A 25,587-nucleotide genomic window follows, 5' to 3' on the forward strand; every position below is an offset into this window, starting at 1 on the left:
GACTAATAGAAATTCTGAGCACTAAGGGCTCTTTCAGATATCAGTGTCTCTGGAAGCAGCACGGGCCGCAATATGTACATGCACACTGATGGTACATGGATGACATCCCTGTGTCATCACTACCAGTGCCTGGGAATCAGTAGTACCGTTCATGAGAGGTGCTGAAGTGAAGACAACTCACATCATGCTACCCTGCTTGCGGTGTGATCAGCGCTAGCAGGAGGTAATGTTGAGAGTTGTATTTAACTGTTAAAAGCAAAGGAGTATGGGGAGTATTCATCAGCCGCTGGCTGCGCTATAAATAAATACATAATAATAAAAAATGACTTGGTAATCCTGTGTATTTTTGATAACCAGCCAGTCAAAACTGATAGCTGCAGGTGGCAACAGCTTCAGCAAGGCTGGTTATCAAGAATAGAGGGGTCCCCTATCTAGGAAAGCCGCAGCAGAAACAGTGCATCTATAAGGTGCGCCAATTCTGGCACTTTGCCCGGCTCTTCCCATTTGCCATGTGGCATTGGCAAGTGGGGTTCATATTTGTGGGATTGATGTCAACTTTGAATTTTCCGGGGACATCAAGCCCATGTCTATCCATTACTAATCCTATAGTTGTATTGTAAATAAACACACAGCCAGAATAAAGTCCTTTATTTGAAATAAAAGAAACACACTTTTCCTTTTTTATTTAAAAGTAACAAACACATTTATACTTACCTAAAGCCCTTTTTTCTAGCACAGTGAGAAAAAGTGTCACAGTGCAGTGCTGATCTCATCGAGGTCACTGCAATTCAATTGCCTCATTGACCAGTGGAAACCTTGATGACATCACCTGTAGACACTGAGGCTACACTCGCAGCAGCTCATTCCTCAGTGGTTCTCAGCCTGGACGGTCGCATCTTGTCACTGTAAAAGTTGAGAACTGTTTATCCCCAGACATGGATTACGGTGTGGGACAGAATGACGGACAGGTAAGGGATATGTGGGTTTTTGTTGTTGTTGTATTACAGGAGACCATGGCATCAGTGGAACCGGCAATGAAGTTAGCATGGTTAAATTTAGATTAATTAAAGGAGTCTGTGTCATTATTTCAATTAAAGGACTTTATTCAGGTGGTGTTTGTTTTTTATACAATATGACTATGGGGTTAGTAATGGTGTCGTCTTATAGACGTTTCTCCATTACTAACCTTTGGGCTTGATGTCACCAGACAATACACAGGGTACAACTACTCTCCTTTCCCATCCCAATTTAAAAGATCATCCATCTTACCATTTATCCCCAAGCATGGAGGTGCAACCCATCCCTACCATAGAGCCTGAAGCAGACAGAGAAGTCAGCCCAGTTCTTTAGGAACCAAAACCCTTCCTTCCTGCACCAACTTCTAAGCCGCTTATTTATCTCCCTAAGCTTCTGTTTTCTTTTTAGTGATGCTCGTGGCACTGGCAGTATTTCTGAAAACAACGCCTTGGAGGTCCTTGCCTTCAGCTTCTCTCCTAGTTCCCTGTAATCATTCTAAAGGACCTTCCACCTCCCTCTAACTTTGTCATTGGTACCAATGTGTACCATGACCGCTGGGTTTTCCCCAGCCCCACCCATCAACCTGTCTATCCGATCCGCAATATGTCAAACCTGAGCACCCGGCAGACAACACATTGTTTGGCATTCACGGTCTCGACGTCAGATGACCCACTCTGTCTGCCTAATTGTAGAGTCCCCTACCACTAACACCTGTCTGGCCTATACTGCATTCCTAATTCCCTCCTTCCTACAGCAGTTGTTTTCCTGCTTGATAGGAGCAATGCCCTATTGTAGTGATCCCAGTCCTGGGCTTGCATTCCTAATATCAGAAAAGGCATATTTACTAGGTTGTGCCACATCACGACTGGGCTCCCTGGGACTTTTCCCCCTAACCCTACCCCTTCTTGTAGCATTTACCCAGCTACATAGTTATCTGTCCTGATCTTCCCCATCTCCACCCTCCTCCATATCACTGGCCCCAGCCATCGCCAGCTCGGAGAGCTCTAAACTCCTCTCCAGGTTTACAATGCTCCTGAGTGTTGCAAGCTGTACTGTTGTGAATTCCGTTCTCGGGCTCCCTCCTGTGGTCGTGAATGGTACTTTGGTGAGTTCTGTCCTTGGACACCCTCTGGTGGCTTTAAGTGGAACTGCTGATCTCTGAGGTTGGCTTTCTCAGCTGCTCTCGTTTATTGCTGCTGCTGGCTTTCCTATTTAACTCTGCCCAGGTCGTAACTTCATGCCAGCTGTCAATGTCTCAGTACTGGTTCAGATCTCTCCTGGATTTCTCAGATGACCTGTCTGCTCCAGCAGAAGCTAAGTCCTCGCTAGTCATTTGCTGTTCATTGGTTTTTTGTATATATTTTTCAGTACATGCTATGTTTCAGTCCAGCCTGCTATTATGATATTTCCTTGCTAGCTGGAAGCTCTGGGGGTGCAGAGCTGCACCTCCACACCGTGAGTCGGTGTGGAGGTCTTTTTGCACACTCTGCGTGGTTTTTGCAGTTTTTTATACTGACCGCATAGTTCCCATTCCTATCCTCTGTCTGTCTAGAGAAGATTCGGCCTCCTTTGCTAAAATCTGTTTCATTCCTGTGTTTGTTACTTCCTCTTAATTCACAGTCAATATTTGTGGGGGGCTACTCTTACTTTGGGGAATTTCTCTGAGGCAAGGTAGGCTGCTATTTCTATCTTTAGGGGTAGTTAGCTCTTAGGCTGTGAAGAGGCGTCTAGGGAGAGTTAGGTACGCTCCACGGCTATTTCTAGTATTTGTGATAGGATTAGGGATTGCGGTCAGTAGAGTTACCACTTCCTCAGAGCTTGTCCCAGGTTTCTCCATTTTAACCATCAGGTCATTTCGGGTGCTCCTAACCACCAGGTCCATAACAGTACAGCTGGCCTCCAAAGTGTTAATGCATCTCAATAGAGGGAAAAGAGAAGTTCTGAGTCAATTTTTTTTTCTTTTCTGCTTTTTTTGTCTTTCTTTTCCCCTTAACCTCTGGGTGGTTCAGGACTCAGGTGTAGATATGGATATTCAGGGTTTGTCCTCTTGTGTGGATCAACTCGCTGTTAGGGTACAGAGTATTCAAGATTACGTAGTTCAGAATCCGATGCTAGAGCCTAGAATTCCAATCCCTGATTTGTTTTCTGGGGATAGATCTAAATTTTTGAATTTCAAAAATAATTGCAGACTGTTTCTTGCTCTGAAACCCCGCTCTTCTGGTGATCCCATTCAGCAAGTAAAGATTGTTATTTCTTTGCTGCGTGGTGACCCGCAAGACTGGGCATTCTCCCTTGAGCCAGGAAATCCTGCATTGCTTAATGTAGATGCATTTTTTCTACTTGGATTGCTTTATGACGAACCTAATTCTGTGGATCAGGCAGAAAAGATCTTGCTGACTCTATGTCAGGGTCAGGATGAAGCAGAAGTATATTGCCAGAAGTTTAGAAAGTGGTCTGTGCTTACACAATGGAATGAGTGTGCCCTGGCAGCAATTTTCAGAAAGGGTCTTTCTGAAGCCCTTAAAGATGTTATGGTGGGGTTCCCCACGCCTGCTGGTCTGAATGAATCAATGTCTTTGGCCATTCAGATTGATCGGCGTTTGCGCGAGCGCAAAGTTGTGCACCATTCGGCGGTGTCCTCTGAGCAAAGGCCTGAGCCTATGCAATGTGATAGGACTTTGACCAGAGCTGAACGGCAAGAACACAGACGTCAGAATGGGCTGTGTTTTTACTGTGGTGACTCTTCTCATGCTATCTCTGATTGTCCTAAGCGCACTTAGAGGTTCGCTAGGTCTGTCACCATTAGTACTGTGCAGCCTAAATTTCTCTTATCCATTACTCTGATTTGCTCATTGTTGTCCTACTCTGTTATGGCATTTGCAGATTCGGGCACTGCTCTTAATTTGATGGACTTGGAGTTTGCCAGGCGCTGTGGTTTTTTCTTGGAGCCTTTGCAGATTCCTATTCCCTTAAGGGGGATTGATGCCACGCCATTGGCCAAGAATAAACCTCAGTACTGGACTCAGCTGACCATGTGCATGGCTCCCGCACATCAGGAAAATATTTGCTTTTTGGTGTTGCATAATTTGCATGATGTTGTCGTGTTGGGTTTGCCATGGTTACAGGTTCATAATCCAGTGCTGGATTGGAAATCAATGTCTGTGTCTAGCTGGGGTTGCCAAGGGATACATACTGATGTTCCTTTGATGTCAATTTCTTATTCCACTCCTTCTGAAGTCCCTGAGTTTTTGTCAGATTACCAGGATGTATTTGATGAGCCCAAGTCCAGTGCCCTACCTCCTCATAGGGACTGTGATTGCGCTATTAATTTGATTCCTGGTAGTAAGTTCCCTAAGGGCCGACTGTTTAATTTATCTGTGCCGGAACATGCCGCTATGCGGAGTTATGTAAAGGAGTCCTTGGAGAAAGGACATATTCGCCCGTCTTCGTCACCTCTGGGAGCAGGGTTCTTTTTTGTGGCCAAGAAGGATGGCTCTCTGAGACCCTGTATAGATTACCGCCTTCTCAATAAAATCACGGTCAAATTTCAGTACCCTTTGCCTCTGTTGTCTGATTTGTTTGCTTGGATTAAGGGGGCTAGTTGGTTTACCAAGATTGACCTTCAAGGGGCGCATAATCTTGTGCGTATTAAACAGGGCGATGAATGGAAAACAGCATTTAATACGCCTGAGGGCCATTTTGAGTACCTGGTGATGCCATTCGGGCTTTCTAATGCCCCATCTGTGTTTCAGTCCTTTATGCACGACATCTTCCGGAAGTATCTGGATAGGTTCATGATTGTATATTTGGATGATATTTTGGTCTTTTCGGATGATTGGGAGTCTCATGTAAGGCAGGTCAGGATGGTGTTCCAGGTCCTTCGTGCTAATGCGTTGTTTGTGAAGGGGTCTAAATGCCTCTTTGGAATTCAGAAGGTTTCCTTTTTGGGTTTCATTTTTTCCCCTTCTACTATCGAGATGGACCCTGTTAAAGTTCAGGCCATTTATGATTGGACTCAACCTACATCTGTGAAGAGTCTTCAGAAGTTCCTGGGCTTTGCTAATTTTTACCGTCGCTTCATCGCTAATTTTTCTAGTGTGGTTAAGCCTTTGACTGATTTGACGAAGAAAGGCGCTGATGTGGTGAACTGGTCCCCTACGGCCATTGAGGCTTTTCAGGAGCTTAAACGTCGTTTTACTTCAGCCCCTGTGTTGCGTCAGCCAGACGTTTTGCTCCCTTTTCAGGTCGAGGTTGATGCTTCTGAGATTGGGGCAGGGGCTGTTTTGTCTCAGAGAAGTTCTGATGGTTCTGTGATGAAGCCGTGTGCTTTCTTTTCTAGAAAGTTTTCGCCTGCTGAGCGTAATTATGATGTCGGCAATCGGGAGTTGTTGGCTATGAAGTGGGCATTCGAGGAGTGGCGACATTGGCTTGAGGGAGCCAAACATCGCGTGGTGGTCTTGACTTATCACAAGAATCTGACTTACCTCGAGTCCGCCAAGAGGTTGAATCCTAGACAGGCTCGATGGTCACTGTTTTTCTCCCATTTCGATTTTGTGGTCTCATACCTTCCGGGATCTAAGAATGTGAAGGCTGATGCCCTTTCTAGGAGTTTTTTGCCTGATTCTCCGGGAGTCTCTGAGCCGGCTGGTATTCTCAAAGAGGGGGTGATTTTGTCTGCCATCTCCCCTGATTTGCGGCGGGTGCTGCAGGAGTTTCAGGCTGATAGACCTGACCGCTGTTCAGTGAAGAAACGGTTTGTCCCTGATAGATGGACTAGTAGGGTTATTTCTGAGGTTCATTGTTCAGTATTGGCTGGTCATCCTGGGATTTTTGGTACCAGAGATTTGGTTGCTAGGTCCTTTTGGTGGCCTTCCTTGTCACGGGATGTGCGTTCTTTTGTGCAGTCCTGTGGGACTTGTGCTCGGGCCAAACCTTGCTGTTCTCATGCCAGTGGGTTGCTTTTGCCTTTGCCTGTTCCGAAGAGGCCCTGGACGCATATTTCCATCGATTTCATTTCTGATCTTCCTGTCTCTCAAAGGATGTCTGTCATCTGGGTGGTTTGTGATCGGTTTTCTAAAATGGTCCATTTGGTACCCTTTCCTAAATTGCCTTCCTCCTCTGATTTGGTTCCATTATTTTTTCAGCATGTGGTTCGTTTGCATGGCATTCCGGAGAACATTGTGTCGGACAGAGGTTCCCAGTTTGTTTCTAGGTTTTGGCGGTCCTTTTGTGCTAAGATGGGCATTGATTTGTCTTTTTCTTCAGCGTTCCATCCTCAGACAAATGGCCAAACCGAACGAACTAATCAGACCTTAAAGACCTATCTGAGATGCTTTGTCTCTGCTGATCAGGATGATTGGGTGACCTTCTTGCCATTGGCCGAGTTCGCCCTTAATAATCGGGCTAGTTCTGCTACTTTGGTTTCACCTTTTTTTGTAATTCTGGTTTTCATCCTCATTTTTCTTCAGGGCAGGTTGAGCCTTCTGACTGTCCTGGTGTGGATTCTGTGGTGGAAAGGTTGCAGCAAATTTGGACTCACGTGGTGGACAATTTGACGTTGTCTCAGGAGAAGGCGCAACGTTTTGCTAACCGCCGTCGCTGTGTTGGTCCCCGACTTCGTGTTGGGGATTTGGTTTGGTTGTCTTCTCGTTTTGTTCCTATGAAGGTTTCTTCTCCTAAGTTCAAGCCTCGATTCATTGGTCCTTATAAGATTCCTGAAATTATCAATCCTGTGTCGTTTCGTTTTGCCCTTCCAGCTTCTTTTGCCATCCATAATGTGTTCCATAGGTCATTGTTGCGGAGATATGTGGCGCCTATGGTTCCTTCCGTTGATCCTCCTGCCCCAGTGTTGGTTGAGGGGGAGTTGGAGTATGTGGTGGAGAAGATTTTAGATTCTCGTATTTCGAGACGGAAGCTTCAGTACCTGGTTAAATGGAAGGGCTATGGTCAGGAGGATAATTCCTGGGTTGTTGCTTCCAATGTCCATGTTGCCGATTTGGTTCGTGCCTTTCATTTGGCTCGTCCTGATCGGCCTGGGGGCTCTGGTGAGGGTTCGGTGACCCCTCCTCAAGGGGGGCTACTGTTGTGAATTCCGTTCTCGGGCTCCCTCCTGTGGTCGTGAATGGTACTTTGGTGAGTTCTGTCCTTGGACACCCTCTGGTGGCTTTAAGTGGAACTGCTGATTTCTGAGGTTGGCTTTCTCAGCTGCTCTCGTTTATTGCTGCTGCTGGCTTTCCTATTTAACTCTGCCCAGGTCGTTACTTCATGCCAGCTGTCAATGTCTCAGTACTGGTTCAGATCTCTCCTGGATTTCTCAGATGACCTGTCTACTCCAGCAGAAGCTAAGTCCTCGCTAGTCATTTGCTGTTCACTGGTTTTTTGTATATATTTTTCAGTACATGCTATGTTTCAGTCCAGTCTGCTATTATGATATTTCCTTGCTAGCTGGAAGCTCTGGGGGTGCAGAGCTGCACCTCCACAACGTGAGTCGGTGTGGAGGTCTTTTTGCACACTCTGCGTGGTTTTTGTAGTTTTTTATACTGACCGCATAGTTCCCATTCCTATCCTCTGTCTGTCTAGAGAAGATTCGGCCTCCTTTGCTAAAATCTGTTTCATTCCTGTGTTTGTTACTTCCTCTTAATTCACAGTCAATATTTGTGGGGGGCTACTCTTACTTTGGGGAATTTCTCTGAGGCAAGGTAGGCTGCTATTTCTATCTTTAGGGGTAGTTAGCTCTTAGGCTGTGAAGAGGCGTCTAGGGAGAGTTAGGTACGCTCCACGGCTATTTCTAGTGTTTGTGATAGGATTAGGGATTGCAGTCAGTAGAGTTACCACTTCCTCAGAGATTGTCCCAGGTTTCTCCATTTTAACCATCAGGTCATTTCGGGTGCTCCTAACCACCAGGTCCATAACACTGCACATTTAGATGCATTAACTGGGCTTCCAAACATGTAACATGTGGACATCGAGTGCAGACATATTCACCCTCAAATGGCTGTTCAAGGCATGCATATATCTCACAAGATGCACACCTGGTAGCATTGTCCAAAAAGCAGATATTAAATGGAGATAAACCTCACAGATAAAACTAGAAAAATCAATGGAGAACTAGTAAGAAAAACACCAAACTATGCTCTTGTGTTAAACTATGATACTTAAATTAACTATGCACTCATCTGCAGCTCCAGACTTAAAGGCAGCCCTCTCTCCACTCAGCAGCCCTCGCTTAGAGTATCTGGAATTTGTAGTCCACCAAACAGCACAGGTGTTTTCTGTTAGAAGCTTCTGGAATAAACACTTACCTGCAGATACCTGATCACATTGACCAATCCCAGTCTTCCCCCATACATATTTAGGATTTATGCCTCTCTCAGCTCTATTTCTTTGTGTGTATTCATTTTTTTTTCATTTTAAAGGGGTGGTGCAAAGAACAAAGTAATTTTCATTCTACGTCCCTTAAGTGACATAGTTTAGGTTATGCTCTAATATACTTGAATTAAAAATTCCTTATCCTTCCCTAACTAAACTACCTAACTGCTTTTCTATTTTTTAAACTTTCTCTTTATTTTGATGCTTTGTTTGAGAACACCCAGTGCATGCTGGGATTCTCAAACAAAAGCATCATCAGAAGGCAGAGGCTATAATCACGGCCGCATTGTCTGCCCCCTCCCTAAAATGAGGCGTCATCAGTGATGCTCGTTTCAGTGGCTGGGCTAGTCCCTGCCTGCTGTGCACTGTGCAATGTGCACAAAGACAGCACATGCTCTGTTGCCAACTAAGATCAACACTATCGAGCCAGCAACAAAGCATGTTGTCAAAATACCCGACGTGCAGAGACCAGCAACACAGAGTGTGGGGGCGGCACTTCTGCACACCATATGTTCCTCTTACAACACACACTAGCAGTGCTCTGTTGATGGCTCGTTACTGCTGGTCTGAGCCGGCAACAGAACGCATGCTGTCTTTGTGCACATCACACAGGGACTAGCCCAGCCCCTAAAAGGAGCATCACTGATAATGCTTTGTTTCGGGGAAGGGACAGGGGATGTGGAAGTGACTGCAGTCTCCTCCCCCTGATGATGCTTCAGTTGAGTATCCCAGTATGCACTGGGATTCTTAAACAAACAATAAAAAAAAATCAAAAAGGAAGTGAAAAAAATAGAAAAGCAGTTAGATAGTGTAGTTAGGGAAGGATAGGGAATTTTTGATTCAAGTATATTAGAAAATAGTTTGGATTATCAAATTAAGTAGGGATTTAGGATGAAAATTACTTTACACACTTGACTACTCCTTTAATTGTTTCTAAGTAATTGTATCTCATGCAAGTTCAATAATGTATGTGATGTTTTATATTGTATTTTCACGGCTTGATCATTTCCATGCCTCTTCTACTGTTCTTTTTTAAATGCAAAGAATGAACATAAGAGAAATGTAAATCAAAATGATATTTGGTGTGACTGCCTTTTCCCTTCAAAATGGCATTGAATCTTCTATGTCCACATGTCATCTTTGAAACACAGTCATTCATTGAAACAGAAAGTGCTGTGTAGGAAACTTAAAACTGGGGGGAGTAAAAACCGGACTTTGAGCGCACCAATAAGATACAAGATAAGAAAAACAAGTTAGATTATACTCACCCAGGGGCGGTCCCGCTGCGGTCCGATGGGCGTCGCGGTCCGATGGGCGTCGCGGTCCGGGTCCAGTGCCTCACATCTTCATACGATGACATCCTCTTCTTTGCTTCCTGTCGTTGCTCCTGCGCAGGCATACTGATTTGCCCTGTTGAGGGCAGAGCAAAGTACTGCAGTGCACAGGAGCCAGGAAAGGTCAGAGAGGCCTGGCACCTGTGCACTGCAGTACTTTGCTCTGCCCTCAACAGGGCAAATCAGCATGCCTGCGCAGGAGCAACGACAGGAAGCAAAGAAGAGGACGTCATCGTATGAAGATGTGAGGCACTGGACCCGGACTGCGACGCCCATCGGACCGGACCGAACTGGGACCGCCCCTGGGTGAGTATAATCTAACTTGTTTTTCTAATCTTACAGGATACATCAGGGGTTTATCTATAGCATTACAGAATGCTGTAGATAAGCCCCTGATGGTGGTGGCCTTAGCTTATAGGCCTAAAATGGGGTGACAGATTCCCTTTAAAATGGCGGTCATTAAGGAGCCTTGTTCCAGATTTTGGAGCCGCTGAAGGCTTATTAACCCCTTAAATACCATGGATAATCGCAACAGCGATATCTAAGGGGTTGAAAAGGGATTAAAAGACCCTCTATGGCAGAATCAACCCTCCATGATCATAATCGCCTTGGCTGATCATTTCCATGTTATCCTGGGGTCATCTGATAACCCCAGGGTATGGTGGCCAGTGAGATTCATCTATAAGCAGGATCTCGCAGGCACAGTCATTGAGTCATTAAGTCATTGACAGGTCTCAGTCACTGCACTACATGAGTACTGCAATGCATGAGACCAACAATCAGAGTGAAAAATATACATGACTATACACATCCTCAGGTAATGTAATGAGGACAGACGATATATTGCAATTTTAGAGATTAAAAATTAATCTTTGTTATGATTAGAATATTATAAAAAATGTTAAAAATCAAGCTATGGAACATAAAGAATCAGGCTGGCACGGAAATAAATGATCAAGAATGGTTGTAATAGTATGCCCAGTTGGAATTATAGTAATGAATCTGGTGAAGAACACAAAAAGGGGGGGGGGATTTGCCATTGCACTCAATATAAAGCAGAAACATGTGATGTATTCTTGCTGTACACAAAAATATATGACCTATATTAAAATCCGCAATATAAATATAAAGTGCGAAGTGCAAATGAAATAAAGTGGATCACTAGATTGCCATGTTAAACATCACAATGAATGTGCAAAGTAGGATGCATGAAAGTGACTAGTGCAAATCCCTGAGTAAAACATGGTGCAAAATAAGCATGAGGTGAAACAGATGAAAAAGTATGGCCAGAATTCAAGAACAGTACTTACAATGTGGCATGTACAAGATTTCTGACCGCTGTGTGCTAACACCCGTTTCAATGTTACCAATGATACCCATAATATCCAGCAAAAAAAAAACTGCCTTCGCTCTGCTCCGTTATTTGTGACTGGAAAGATATGGGTTCCCACGTTACTGGTAGAACAAGGACTCTGGAAAAACGGTAATGCTCCAATGAAATCTGTGCTTCCAAATCCAAATGTCCCCTCCTTCTGAGCCCAACTGTGCCTAAACTGCAGTACGCAGCCTCATGTTTGGCATTGCTGTGGTGGAACAACTTATGGGGTGCATGTCTCCAGAGTCACAAGCCGGGCACAATGTATGGTGGTGCTACAATATATGGGGGCTCTACATTGTATGGGAGCACAATGTTTGGGCACTAAACTGGCAGATTTGCAATTCTCCAGAATAAAGCCTGGCATGGATGTTACAAAATAGTCACTGCTACAGCTTGGCTAATGGCGCCCACAATCTATTCAAATGAAATCAGCATTCTAAAAGCTACGTGGTGCTCCTTCCCATCCGATTCCTGTCGTGTGCTCAAACCGTAGTTTTGATAAATATGGGGTGTTAAAAAATGCATAACAAACTATGATAAATAAATGATAAATTTAGTGCTTAAACGGTATCTGAGTTTAAAAAAATGATTTTTTTTTTTGTTTTCACATTTAAATGTTATAAAGTTTCATAAATCACCTGTAGGTTAAAAATGCTCAGTATACCCCAAGATGAATTCCTTGAGGGGTCTAGTTTCCAAAATCGAATGACTTGGTGGTGGGGAAGTTCTGCTGTCTTGGCATGTTAGGGGCTATACAAATACAACATGGCATTCACAATCTATTCCAGCATTCACAATTTATTAAGTTCCAAAAATCAAATAGTGCTCTTTCCTTTCCGAGCCCTGGGAAATTCTGTCTTCACCGAATACAGATTTTACCTCAGAATTGAGAGTTTTGACAATTAATTATCTAATTTGGCAGATAAAAAAACATATTTCTCTGATAAGATATACTGTATATAGTCGAGTATAAGCTGAGATTTTCACCCCATTTTTTAGGATGAGAGTGCCCCTCTCGGCTTATACTCGAGTCATTGTCCCAGGGGGTTGGCGGGGGAGGGAGAGCGGCAGCTGTCACATCATACTCATTTGCTCCTGGCGTGGTCCTTGCTTCTCACTGACAGATGGTCTCCGGGCACCGACAGCTTCTTCCAGTGCTGAACGGTCACATGGTACCGCTCATTAAAGTAATGAATATGGACACGACTCCACTCCCATAGGGGTGGAGCACATATTCATTACTTTAATGAGCGGTACCAGTGACCGCTCAACAGTGGAAGAAGCTGCCGGTGCCCGGAGACCATCTGTCAGTAAGACGCAGGAACTGTGCCGGGAGCAGGTGAGTATAATGGGGAGGGTGAGCATTCTGATATTCACCTGTCCGCGTTCCATCGCCGGGCTCCGTCTTCCGTATCCTCTGGCTGTGATGTTCAGATCAGAAGGTGTGATGAAGTGTTAGTGTCCGCCCTCTGCCGAACAGTCACTGTGGAGAGATGGGACGCTGAGGAGCAGCGGGCAGCAATGAACGCAGCCATAATCAACTTTTATGCAGCATTACATGTGGCATATTTTCTATGGAGCATCTTATGGGGCCATAATCAACCTTTATGCAGCATTACATGTGGCATATTTTCTATGGAGCATCTTATGGGGCCATAATCACCTTTTATGCAGCATTATATGGGGCATATTTTCTATGGAGCATCTTATGGGGCCACAATAAATTTTATGGAGCATTATATGGGCCCATCATGAACTTTATGGAGCATTATATGGGCCCATCAAGAACTTTATGGAGCATTATATGGGGCATATTTTATTATGGAGTACCTTATGGGGCCCATCATGAACTTTATGGAGCATTATATGGGGTGCATTTTGTATGGAGCATCTTTTGTGGCCCATCATTAACTTTATGGAGCATTATATGGGGCTCCTGATTCAATATCGATACAGTCACTGTGGAGAGACGGGACACTGAGGAGCAGCGGGCAGCGATGAGCGCAGCCATAATCAACCTTTATGCAGCATTACATGTGGCATATTTTCTATGGAGCATCTTATGGGGCCATAATCAACCTTTATGCAGCATTTCATGTGGCATATTTTCTATGGAGCATCTTATGGGGCCATAATCAACTTTTATGCAGCATTACATGTGGCATATTTTCTATGGAACATCTTATGGGGCCATAATCAACTTTTATGCAGCGTTATATGGGGCAAATTTTCTATGGAGAATCTTATGGGGCCATAATCAACTTTTATGCAGCGTTATATGGGGCAAATTTTCTATGGAGAATCTTATGGGGCCATAATCAACTTTTATGCAGCATTACATGTGGCATATTTTCTATGGAGCATCTTATGGGGCCATAATCAACCTTTATGCAGCATTACAAGTGGCATATTTTCCATGGAGCATCTTATGGGGCCATAGTCAACTTTTATGCAGCATTATATGGGGCAAATTTTCTATGGAGCATCTTATAGGGCCATAATCACCTTTTATGCAGCATTATATGGGGCATATTTTCTATGGAGCATCTTATGGGGCCATAATAAACTTTATGGAGCATTATATGGGCCCATCATGAACTTTATGGGGCATTATATGGGCCCATCAAGAACTTTATGGAGCATTGTATGGGGCATATTTTATTATGGAGTATCTTATGTGGCCCATCATGAACTTCATGGAGCATTATATGGGGCTCCTGATTCAATATCGATATTCAAAAACACTTAACCTACTGATGTCTCAATTAATTATACTTTTATTGGTATCTATTTTTATTTTTGAAAATTACCAGTAGCTGCTGCATTTCGCACCCTAGGCTTATACTCAAGTCATTAAGTTTTCCCAGTTTTTTGTGGCAAAATTAGGGGTCTCGGCTCATACTCGGGTCGGCTTTTACTCGAGTATATACGGTATTACAAAAGTGCTTATTTTCATGTGTACTATTGATTTATGAAATAAAAATGGAAACAACAATCACTCTTTAAGGCTTAGCAGTACTTGTGATCTGCGGTGAATTGATTCACTGCTAATCAATTTTTGTAATTAAGTTTAGGCAAAGCTGGCGAATTGGAATTTTAAAAGATTTGATCATCTCTTATTAGAGCATATGGATTGCTTGTCTTTAGGACTCGACTCTTTTAAAACTTTAATAGTTTGAGATGGAAATATTCTTAAATATGCTACATAACCCCTTAATCCCCAGAGGTCCAGAGGTATTTTTGTTTTTTCGTTTTCGTTTTTTGCTCCCCTTCTTCACAAAGCCATAACATTTTTATATTTCAGAAAATATGGCCATGTGAGGGCTTGTTTTTTGTAGGACGAGTTATACTTTTGAACGACATCATTGGTTTTAACATATCATGTACTGGAAAATGGGGAAAAAATCCAAGTGCTGTGAAATTGCAAAAAAAGTTAAATCGCACAGTTGTTTATTGGGATTTTTTTTACCATGTTAACTAAATGCCAAAACTGACCTGACATTATGATTCTGCAGGTCATTAAGAGTTTATAGACACCAAACATGTCTAGGTTTGTTTTTATCTAAGTGACGAACAAAAAATTAAAAATTTTCTTAATAAAAAATCGCCATTTTTCGATACCCGTATCGTCTCCATTTTTTGAGATCTCGGGTTGGGTGAGGGCTTATTTGTTGTGTGCCAAGCTGACGTTTTTAATTATACCATTTTGGTGCAGATACAATCTTATGATCATCCGTTATTGCATTTTAATGCAATGTTGCAGGGACTAAAAAACTTAATTCTGGCGTTTTGACTTTTTTCGTTACACAGTTTAGAGATCAGGTTAATTCTTTTTTTTATATTGATAGATCGGTGGATTCTGAATGCGGCAATACCAAATATGTGCATGCTTGATTTTTTTTATTGTTTTATTTTGAATGGGGCAAAAGGGAGATGAATTGAACATTTATATATTTTTTATTTTTTAATATTTTTAAAAACTTTATTTAACTTTTGGCATGATTCAATAGTCTCCATGAGAGACTAGAAGCTGCCATAACCCAATTGGCTCTGCTACATTGAGGCGATAATCAGATCTCCTGTATGTAGCAGAATTGCTCACTTGCTATGAGCGCCGACCACTGGGCGGTGCTCATAGCAATCCGGCAGTGACAACCATAGAGGTATGAGGGAGACCTCGGGTTGTCATGCCATCCCATCTGTGACCAGCGGTCATGTGGCACGGGCACTGTTGGGTGGGATTTGGGGCACACTTGGTGGAAGAAGTTTGACAGTGGCATTTAACCTGTTAACAGCCGCAGGTGGATCGTGATTCCACCCGTGGCTGTTAGAGTTACATGTCAGCTGATCAAAACAACTGACATGTGCAGGAAAAGATGTGGGCTCAACACAGGAGCCCACATCAAAGGGAGGCAGTTTGACATCGGTTTACTATTATGCCTGATGTTGGAAAGGGGTTAAAATAGAGAAACCTTTAACATGAATCCTATTTGGCAGCAAGTATTTTGCTTTTTATATATTCATCATACATATACACGTAGCACACAAAAATTAGGGAATAATAGCTTTCCGAAACTATAAATAATTCTATGCAGTGTAAGTTTCGTATTCCCACAATACTGTATGCATGTAAATTGTACAAATTTACACCATTGCTCATAAGCCCACAGCTGCCAGGTTCAGAGACAGAGGTCAGAAAACAGTAATTGCCACAGTGAGGGAAATAGACAGGTGCTTAATGATTTCTCTGAAGGTCGATGAAATTGGCCTTTTCTAGGTCTTACTCCATCGTTTCAGGACCCTGCTTCAAAATTGTTATTGCCTATTAGGCAACATATTGTCTTTTTTCTATCACATCAGTAAGTATCACTTATAACATCTGTCTTTACTGTTATAATAGGGCATTTTTTAACCAAAATATAGGAATTAAAGCCCCTTTATCAATTAGAGTTTTCAATCACAGAGCGTTCTTAAGGCATGTGCACATTTTTAGGCGGATTCAACAATGGAAAATGCTCAAAAGAAGGAACAAGCTCATTTCTACGTGAAAACTTGCTGTGCATATTATCAGGATTTCAAATCCATTTTAACCATTTAATTTTTATAAAAATACCAAAAAAATACCAACTGGCTAAAAGAAGTGACATGTAAATTGTTTTCTGATTTGTTTTTGGCCCTGAAAAGGCAACAATCCAGCACCGAAATGCATCGATTGAATAAAAACATTTATTTTATACCATCAAGGATTATTCATTCCTGCAAGAGCAGCCCAGGTTCCATGATAGATGTCTTCATTCAAGTGGAATGTCCATTTTTGTGGCATTTTCCACTTCTAAAACACTCTGTACTTTTCAATACAAATCAATAGGAAAGCTCAAAAGATGTCCAGAAGATACCCAGACATATTTTGAAGTGTCTTACCATCATTTTTGTTTAACAAAAACTGCTAGCGATTTCTTCATCATTTAATTTAGTAAAAAAATTACAGTAAAAAATAACCCTTTGAAAATACACTGGTGGATAAAATCGTTGGAAATACACTTATGAAATAACTGGAAAAAATGACACAAAAGGCGCTTAAGAAAAAAAACAGAGGTTCCTGAAGTGTCTTCTACTTGAAATACCCAGTGGGTTTGTCTGAGTTGCATGCACATAGACTTATAGACCATGACCAAGTTCTTTAATAGGATTAGGCTGGGTTCACATTACGTTTCCCCTGTCCGTTAGACGGACTGCGTTACACGCGAATCTCATATATTATCATATATTATCTTTACAAACAGAGTGATCTATTTTGAGTGTTTTTCAAGTGATCTGTTAATGCTGATGATTATGGCTTACAGCCAGTAAAAACCCAAAAGGCACTATCTCAGTAAATTATAATGCGTTATAACACCAGCTTCAAAAATGATTTTAAAATCTGAAATGTTGGCCTACTGAAATGTATGTTCAGTAAATGCACTCAATACTTGGTTGGGGCTACTTTTGCATCAATTACTGCATCAACTTGGCGTGGCATGGAGGCGATCAGCCTGTGGCACTGCTGAGGTGTTATGGAAGGCCAGGTTGCTTTGATAGCAGCCTTTAGCTTGTCTTCATTGTTGGGTCTGGTGTCTCTCATCTTCCTTTTTACCTTACCCTATAGATTCTCTTTTGGGTTAAGGTCAGGTGAGTTTGTTGGCCAATCAAGCACAGTGATACTGTAGTTTTTAAACCCGGTATTGGTACTTTTGGCAGTGTGGACAGGTGCCAAGTCTTGCTCGAAAATGAAATTTCCATCTCCAAAAATCTTGTCCACAGAGGGAAGCATGAAGTGCTCTAAAATTTTGTGGTAGACGGCAGCTCTGACTTTGGTCTTGATAAAATACAGTGAACCTACACCAGCAGATGACATGGCTCCCCAAACCATCACTGATTGTGGAAACTTCACACTAGACCTCCAGCAGCTTGGATTGTGGCCTCTCCACTCTTCCTCCAGACTCTGGGACCTTGATTTTCAAATGAAATGCAAAATTTACTTTCATCTGAAAACAACACCTTGGACCACTGAGCAACAGTGCAGTTCTTTTTCTCCTTGGCCCAGGTAAGGCGCTTCTGGCGTTGTCTATTGGTCATGATTGGCTGACACAAGGAATGTGACACTTGTAGCCCATGTCCTGGATACATTTGTGTGTGGTGGCTCTTGAAGCAATGACTCCAGCAGCAGTCCACTCCTTGTGAATCTACCCCACATTTTTAGCAATCCTTTTAAGACTGTTGTTATCTCGGTTGCTTGTGCACCTTTTTCTACCACACTTTTTCTTCCATTCAAATATCCATTAATATGCTTGGATACAGCACTCTGTGAACAGCCAGATTCTTTAGCAATGACCTTTTGTTGCTTACCCTCCTTGTGGAGCATGTCAATGGCTACCTTCTGGACTTCTGTCAAGTCAGCAGTCTTCCCCATGATTGTGGAGCCTACTAAAACAGACTAAAGGACCTTCTTAAATGCTTAGGAAGCCTTTGCAGGTTGTTTTTGTTAATTATTCTAATTTACTGAGATAATGACTTTAGGGTTTTCATTGGCTGTAAGCCACAATCATCAACATTAACAGAAATAAACACTTGAAATAGATCACTCTGTTTGTAATGATTCTATATAATAAATGAGTTTCACTTTTTGCATTGAAGACTAAAATAAATTAACTTTTTGATGATATTCTAATTTTTTGAGAAGCACCTGTATGTCTCATGGCTGGCACCAAACTAACAAATTGAAATCTATTTTTTTGTAGTTGTGGGTGTTATATTTTCCATCATTTATCCAGTGTGCTTATGGATGCCTAGTGCCTAAGCTTCTTTTCCTTTGCAGATAATACTGAGCTTCACATGAATCAATCATTATCTAATGCATTTCATTTTTTTCATTCAATCAATAAGAATTGGTCACATTGAAGCATTGCTCTCCTCCCACCTCTCATTTTCCAGAACCAAGTTACCCTTGCAGTTGACTCAGAACATCAACGATGAAAGCTAATGTTCTTCCTGAATCTACTGCTGATTTCACACAGTCTTCACAACTGCACATAATATACTGTAGCTCCACTATCAACCCTCATTATGTTTCTCTTGCTACTTTATTTATCATCTAATTCTTATATATATATATATATATATATATATATATATATATATATATATATATATATATATATATATATATATATATATATATATATATATATATATTACTGTCTGTGCCTTTTAAATAGTACATACTATGTATTGGCCAGTTAGTCTGTCTAGTAATTTCATCTGGTTCAGTCTAGTCCAGTTTGGTTTTAGGCTATCCAGAGGAGTCCAGAAACTTTATTTCATCCCAGTTTTATTTTCTTGCTCTTTGAGGCACATTTTGCACTACTAGGGATGAGCAAACGTGCTGTTTGATATTCGAATATCACTCGAGTATCTGGGTGCTTGGATGTGCTCTTCACTCTGTGAGCCTTAGTCAGTGCTTGATTTCAAACTCAAATCAACACCTGGCATGTTTGGCGCCTGTTACACAGCCTATAAGATGGAGCCATCTTGGTAGTGACATTACTGTGATTGGCTGGCCATGTGACATCACCGCCAGGCTCAGCACACTGACGCCATTGCACAGCTCTGTGACAGTTGCTATTGGAGGGAGAGAGTGCTTGTCCAGGCGTGTGTGCAGAGATTAATGAATCAGAGTCCTGTAGTGCTGATACTGATGCTGAAGCTTAAGGATCATACTAACAGTCCTTGCAAGGGCTAATTTTGGGCTAATTTTGTGCTTTGCAATTTGTACCAGACACAATCTGCATTTAGCTTAGGGAGGGAGAGAGAGAGTTGCAGGATCAGGGAGAGTGGCTGAATACAGTCTCTAGGCAGGGATTAGGGCTTTGCAGTCCATTGCTAAATATATAGCTGCAGCAATTGACCACATTTTTATTTTTTGGGTGAAAAAATTGACTATATCTTCATCCATAGAGTATTAAAAAAGAATTGAAACATTTTTTCTGGATTCAGTTACTCACCCATTAAAACATTTTTCTGTATTCAATTGCTCATCCATATACTGTTACATGCTCTGTGGTACATTTTGGTGTAAAATAACGCTCCAAAAAAGCATTGAAATATTTCTGTATTCAATTACTCATCCATATAATATTACATGTTCTGTGGTACATTTTGGTGGCATATAACTCTCCAAAAACACATTGAAACATTTTTCTGTATTCAATTACTCATCCATATACTATTATGTTGTCTGTGGTACATTTTGGTGTTATATAACACTCCAAAAAAGAGTTGAAAAATGTTTATGCATTCAATTACTCATCCATATACTATTACATGCTCTGTAGTACATTTCAGTGTTAAATTAAGCTTCCAAAAAACGTTGAAACATTTTTCTGTATTCATTTAGTCATCCATATATTATCACGTGGTCTGTGATAGTATATAGTCAAATAAAAGTGTTTAAATTTTTTTGTACATTCAACTACTCATCCATTTACTATTTCCTGTTCTGTGGTACATTTTGTTGGCATATAGCACTCCAAAAAAGCATTGAAATTTTTTTATGCATTCAATTACTCCTCCATAGACTATTACATGCTCTGTGGTTGACAAAAATGGCAGAATCATGCCAGACTCCAGAGGTAGTGACTGGAGGAATATCAGAGCCAGAAGTAGCTGGCACAACAGTGGAGGTAACAGAAGCCTGTGGGTTGGAAACAGCACTATTTCCAGAACCACAAAGGTCAGAAGCCCAGAACCAAACCCAAGCCACAGTCTTCACCACTGGGTTTCTTGCATACTATGGACAGGAGAGCCAAGATCCAGAAACTGGTGAGCGGACTGAGGGGCTGGGCTGTTCTGAAAAGACAAGGAGGAGAGCCAGAACCAGGGTTGGAGAGATGCTAGCGGACCCTTAATCTGCAAGGTACCTACAGTTTTAATCCCGATGGAGGTCATTACGTATGACTGGAAGCGGAGATGGGGGTCCATCAAAAGAGTTTGGGACTAGGGATGAGTGAACGTGCTCAGTGATACTTGGTTCTCACTACTGTATCTTGGTGCTCGGATGTATTCGTTACTCGCCCAGTAATGGGCATTGCTCTATGTAAAACTGGAAACCCCTGCTAGGGTTGGCGGAGCGAACCAAATAAATATAATAATAACAATAAGGTGTGTTCGCAACTTGGGGTCTACCGTGCAGAGACGGTAACTGCTGCTCAGTAATGGAGGACACAAAATGGCGGTATCGCATCGATCACAAGCAAGTTAACCATCACCGGGCGTGCACTTAAGCGAGCTCTGTTACTTCACAGAGCGCTGTACCATAGTATACGGACTCCGTACCCCATTAGCTGTCACAGGGCACGGCAGAATCAGCGCAAGTGAGATCACAAGACTCAGCCCCTATGACGCGGGGTGAGAGTCTATCTAGACCCACTATGTGCTCGACGTCGCACTAGCGATGCCTACACAGAACCACACTGAGTAAATTTAGTACATTGAGTGCAGATGGCATCGCACTGGTAATCACCACTAACCAACACTAACTAGTGGATTTAGCTCACAGAGTGCGCACAGTGTCGCACAGGCGAACGCCACTAACAGACGCTAACTTTCGTGTACTGCCTAGATTAGGTGCTGTCTCTTGCTCCAAACACCCATACTTACTCACAACATGAGTGTACTGGATAATTAGGAGCTGGCACCAGAGACATACACGCTTGCACACACACCATGATTTTTGAATATATTAGTACACGGCCGTGCGGCCATGAGATCCTTTTACAGCTGCAGTTCTCTGGGACCTTTCTATTGGACCAATCCAAGCTGCTTGAGGACCTGGGCATGTGACCTCCAACCACCAATGAGTGGTCCTCTTGCGGGCATGCTCAGAAGGCCAATAGCAGGACTTAGTCCCAGGAGCGTCTGCTCGCCGCTGACTAAAGCTGGTTGCTGTAGCTGGACCTGAGGAGGCAGCAGCAACCAGACTCACAGCATTAGCCTGAGCAAGATGCTGGGACCGACGTCTCTGCTGAGCAGGATCCATTGTGGCTGAGAAAGAATGGGAGACTGCAGAAGACATGGCTTGAGATTCCCACTGTGCAGCTGCGGAATCTCGATTCCTAACATTACCCCCCTTCTAGGGCCCCCCTTCCTTGTTCCTTGCCATGCTCAAATGCTGAATTGAGCTGAGGAGCCCGAATGTGCTCAATAGGCTCCCATAGAGTCCAATAGGACCCTTCGAGTCCACCAGATAGAACTTTTTTGCTATGTACCACCTTAGACCCTACCATTGCGTTCACCTCATAATCATCCGCCGACGAGCCTGATGTCCCGGCAGATGACTCAGAAAACCGGGACATGTGAACGGGTTTTAAGAGGGACACATGAAAGGTAATGGTGATACCAAGGCATGGAGGATGGGCCAGATGATAGACCAGAGGGCCGACCTGTTCCAGCATCTTGAAGGAACCTAAGAAGTGAGGAGTGAACTTAGTGGACTCAACTCACAGCCTGATGTTACGGGCAGAGAGCTACACTAAGTTTCAACGGGCAAAACTCGGAGTGGGGCGCCAATGCGCATCAGCAGAGACCCTCATTCTCTCCTTAGAGGCCTGGATGGCATCCTGTGTGTGGTACCAAATGACACAAGCCTCCACCGCCCAGTCTGTCACCCTAGAGTCGGTGGACGACACGGGCATGGGCACAGGGACATACGGATGCTGGCCGTAATTAAGGAGGAAAGGGGTCTGCCTAGTGGAGTCGGCAACGGCATTGTTAAGTGGAAACTCCACTCAATGTAGCAAGGTTGCCCAGTCATCCTGCCTGGCGGAAACAAAATGTCGCAAATATGTGACCAGGGTCTGGTTGGCCCTCTCCAACCCGTTCGTCTCAGGATGGTAAGCTGAAGAGATGTTTAGCTCAATGCAGAGTAGATGAAAAAGCTCTCTACAGAATCGAGAAGCAAACTGGGGACCCCGGTCACTGACTATTTTGTCAGGCATACTGTGTAGGTGAAAAGCGTGTTTGACAAACAGCCCCGCCAAAGCCCATGCCGAAGGTACTCGTGGAAGAGGCACCAAGTGCACTATCTTAGAGAAATGATTGATGACCACTCAGATAATGGTACAGTTGCTTGTTGTGATAAACCCACAACAAAGTCCATTCCGACCAACTCCCAGGGCCTATCCGCCACTGGCAGGGGATACAGTAGACCCACAGGCCGCTGCCAGGGAGACCGATTTTTGGCACAGAAGACACATGCCCGAATATAGTCTCCAATGTCACGGGCCATATGTGGCCACCAATACAACCTCACCAGGAGCTCAAATGTCCTCAGTCCCAAAATGTCCACTCACCCTGGACGAATGAGCCCAAGAGAGAACCTCCAGCCGCAAATTAGATGGAACAAAAGTCTTGCCCAGAGGCACAGACTCTAGCAAAACTGGAGAAACGGTTCTCAAGATCTTCAATGGGACAATAAGCCGAGGCTCCTCTCCCTCCTCAGATGAGACTACGGAACGGGAGAGAGCGTCGGCATGAGAGTTCTTCTCCCTGGATAGAAAATGGAGGGGGAAGTTAAACCGGGAGAAGAACAGAGACCATCTGGCCTGGCAAGAGTTCAGCCGCTGGGCCGTTTGTAAATAAATAAGGTTTTTGTGGTCGGTATAAGCTTGGAAGAGGTAGCGAGCCCCCTCTAAGAGATGTCTCCATTCAGAAAAGGCCAACTTCCTAGCTAGCCACTCCCTGCCCCGAAGGAATAATTCCTCTATGCCAGTGAGAAAGTCTGGGAGAACAAAAAGCAAGGATGTTTAGAACCTTCAGCATCCTTCTGAAAGAGGACGGCTCCAGCACCGATGGAAGAGGCATTAACCTCCATAATAAATGGCTTATTGACATCAGTGCAATGTAGAATGGGAGCGCTAACGAAGTCCGACTTAATTGAGAGAAAGGCCTTGGAGACCTCCTGCGACCACAATTTGAGATTAGCTCTTTTCTTGGTGATGGCAACCAAAGGAGATCCCAAAGTTGAGAAGTGGGAAATGAACTGGCGATAGTAATTAAGGAACCCCATAAAGCGCTGCACCACTTTAAGAGAATGGGGTTCTTGCAGGTCATCACTGCCTCTAGTTTGGCAGGATCCATGGCCAATCCCTAGGCCAAGATGATATAGCCCAGGAAAGGCAAAGACGTCTGCTCAAACACGCACTTCTCAAGCTTTGCATAGAGGGAGTTAGCCCATAGGAGGTCAAAAAACTTTGCAGACATCTCTCCAGTGGGAGTCTATATCTGGTGAGTAGATGAGAATATCATCCAGATAGACTATGACCGAGGTGGATAACAGATCCCGGAAGATGTCATTCACAAAGTCTTGGAAAATGGCAGGGGCATTACAGAGCCCGAAGGGCATCACAGATCCTCATAGTGGCCATCCCTAGTGTTAACACTAGGACTACTGGACTCGTGACCCCGACTAGAACTACTGAATGTAGTCATTCTGACTACTGACTTGTTTTTGTTTATTTTTAAGAGTTTCATTTGTGGTTATTTATTAATAATTATATATTTTTTAATGTATTATTATTGTGAGATCCAACAGTAATGCTTTGGAATGTTTTTTTTCTGATTTTTCATATTTTTCTACAGGAAATAACAAAAGTAAACTAAATAAAACAATAATAATAGACGTTTTACAATCATTTATTATTAAAGTGCTCAAATATAAACAACAACTCAAGAACAACAAGCAGAGAAAATGACTACTAGGTCAGACAGTGCTCCTTCTCCTCAGTACCTGAAGAAGGCCATTGGGTCGATACCGGTTGTACTTCATTATAACATTTTATTGAGATTCTGCTCCAATTCTACATTTTCCTTCTCCTCCTAAAAAGTATGGCATAATTGACCTTCTAAACATTTGTTGATTCGCATTTCAGGCATTGTCTTTAATTTACGGCGGTACATTGCCCACACAAAGACTTACGGAAAGTCATACAATAGCCAACAGATCTATTATTTTTGCATTTTTCTTTTATCTGGCAAAATTTTTTTGAAGCATCACATCTGAAGATGTAGCAACTTGGGACATGCCACCCTCTCCCCTAGATATAACATAAGGACCACTCAACTCTGTAACAAGCTTTTGCAAAAATGCCTTGCATGACATTTTTTCGGGGGTCATCTCCTTGTATACTATCCAAGCATTTATACAGTATATATTCATATAACACAGCATACAATGAGAATCACCAGTAACATATCCATGCTGTTCTGTTCGCTACCACTATACAAATATAATGTTCATTCATTTTTGACTGGACCTATAAAAGTCTCGATGTTTTAGCTAATTTATAAATTTTTTCGCAGAATTATACTGTATGTGAACATGGTTGATCATAAACAAAAGAAAAATGAAAAAAAACCACGTAATTTTCATCGTTTTCGCGTCATAAACCATTACATTGCATTATTGCTATATTCATGCATATTGCCCATTTGCAGATAAAAAAATATTCTTTCTAGCTGTAAACTATAACTAATAACATCAAGCTGTATGCAAATATAGTTTTTCCTCCCAAAAAATTGCTGCTTCACACTATGCAGTACAAAATAATCGAATAATATGACAATAAAATGTTGTATCTGCTATATACTTGTATGAGTTTTTTGACCTCTTATGTCTGCATGTGTTCTCTTTGTCTCTTCAGCTGAACTAAAAGTAAACTTACTATCCAGACTACTGTCTACTGCTAGGACCAGAGAAAAACGACACCCTTCTTTAGCATAAGATAAGAGCCTACAGTATTACAAACAAGCTCTTTTCAGTTCAGCATTACACAGTAATAGAACCAGGTAACACAAGGAAAATGTGAGAAGTTGACATCTGAATTGAACTACATCTATATGAACATCAGGGTAAATAAGATACAGTGAAAAAATTATGCACAAAACTTTACAGCAACA

Source organism: Ranitomeya variabilis, chromosome 8 (genome assembly GCF_051348905.1).
Source record: "Ranitomeya variabilis isolate aRanVar5 chromosome 8, aRanVar5.hap1, whole genome shotgun sequence".
Taxonomy (NCBI): domain Eukaryota; kingdom Metazoa; phylum Chordata; class Amphibia; order Anura; family Dendrobatidae; genus Ranitomeya; species Ranitomeya variabilis.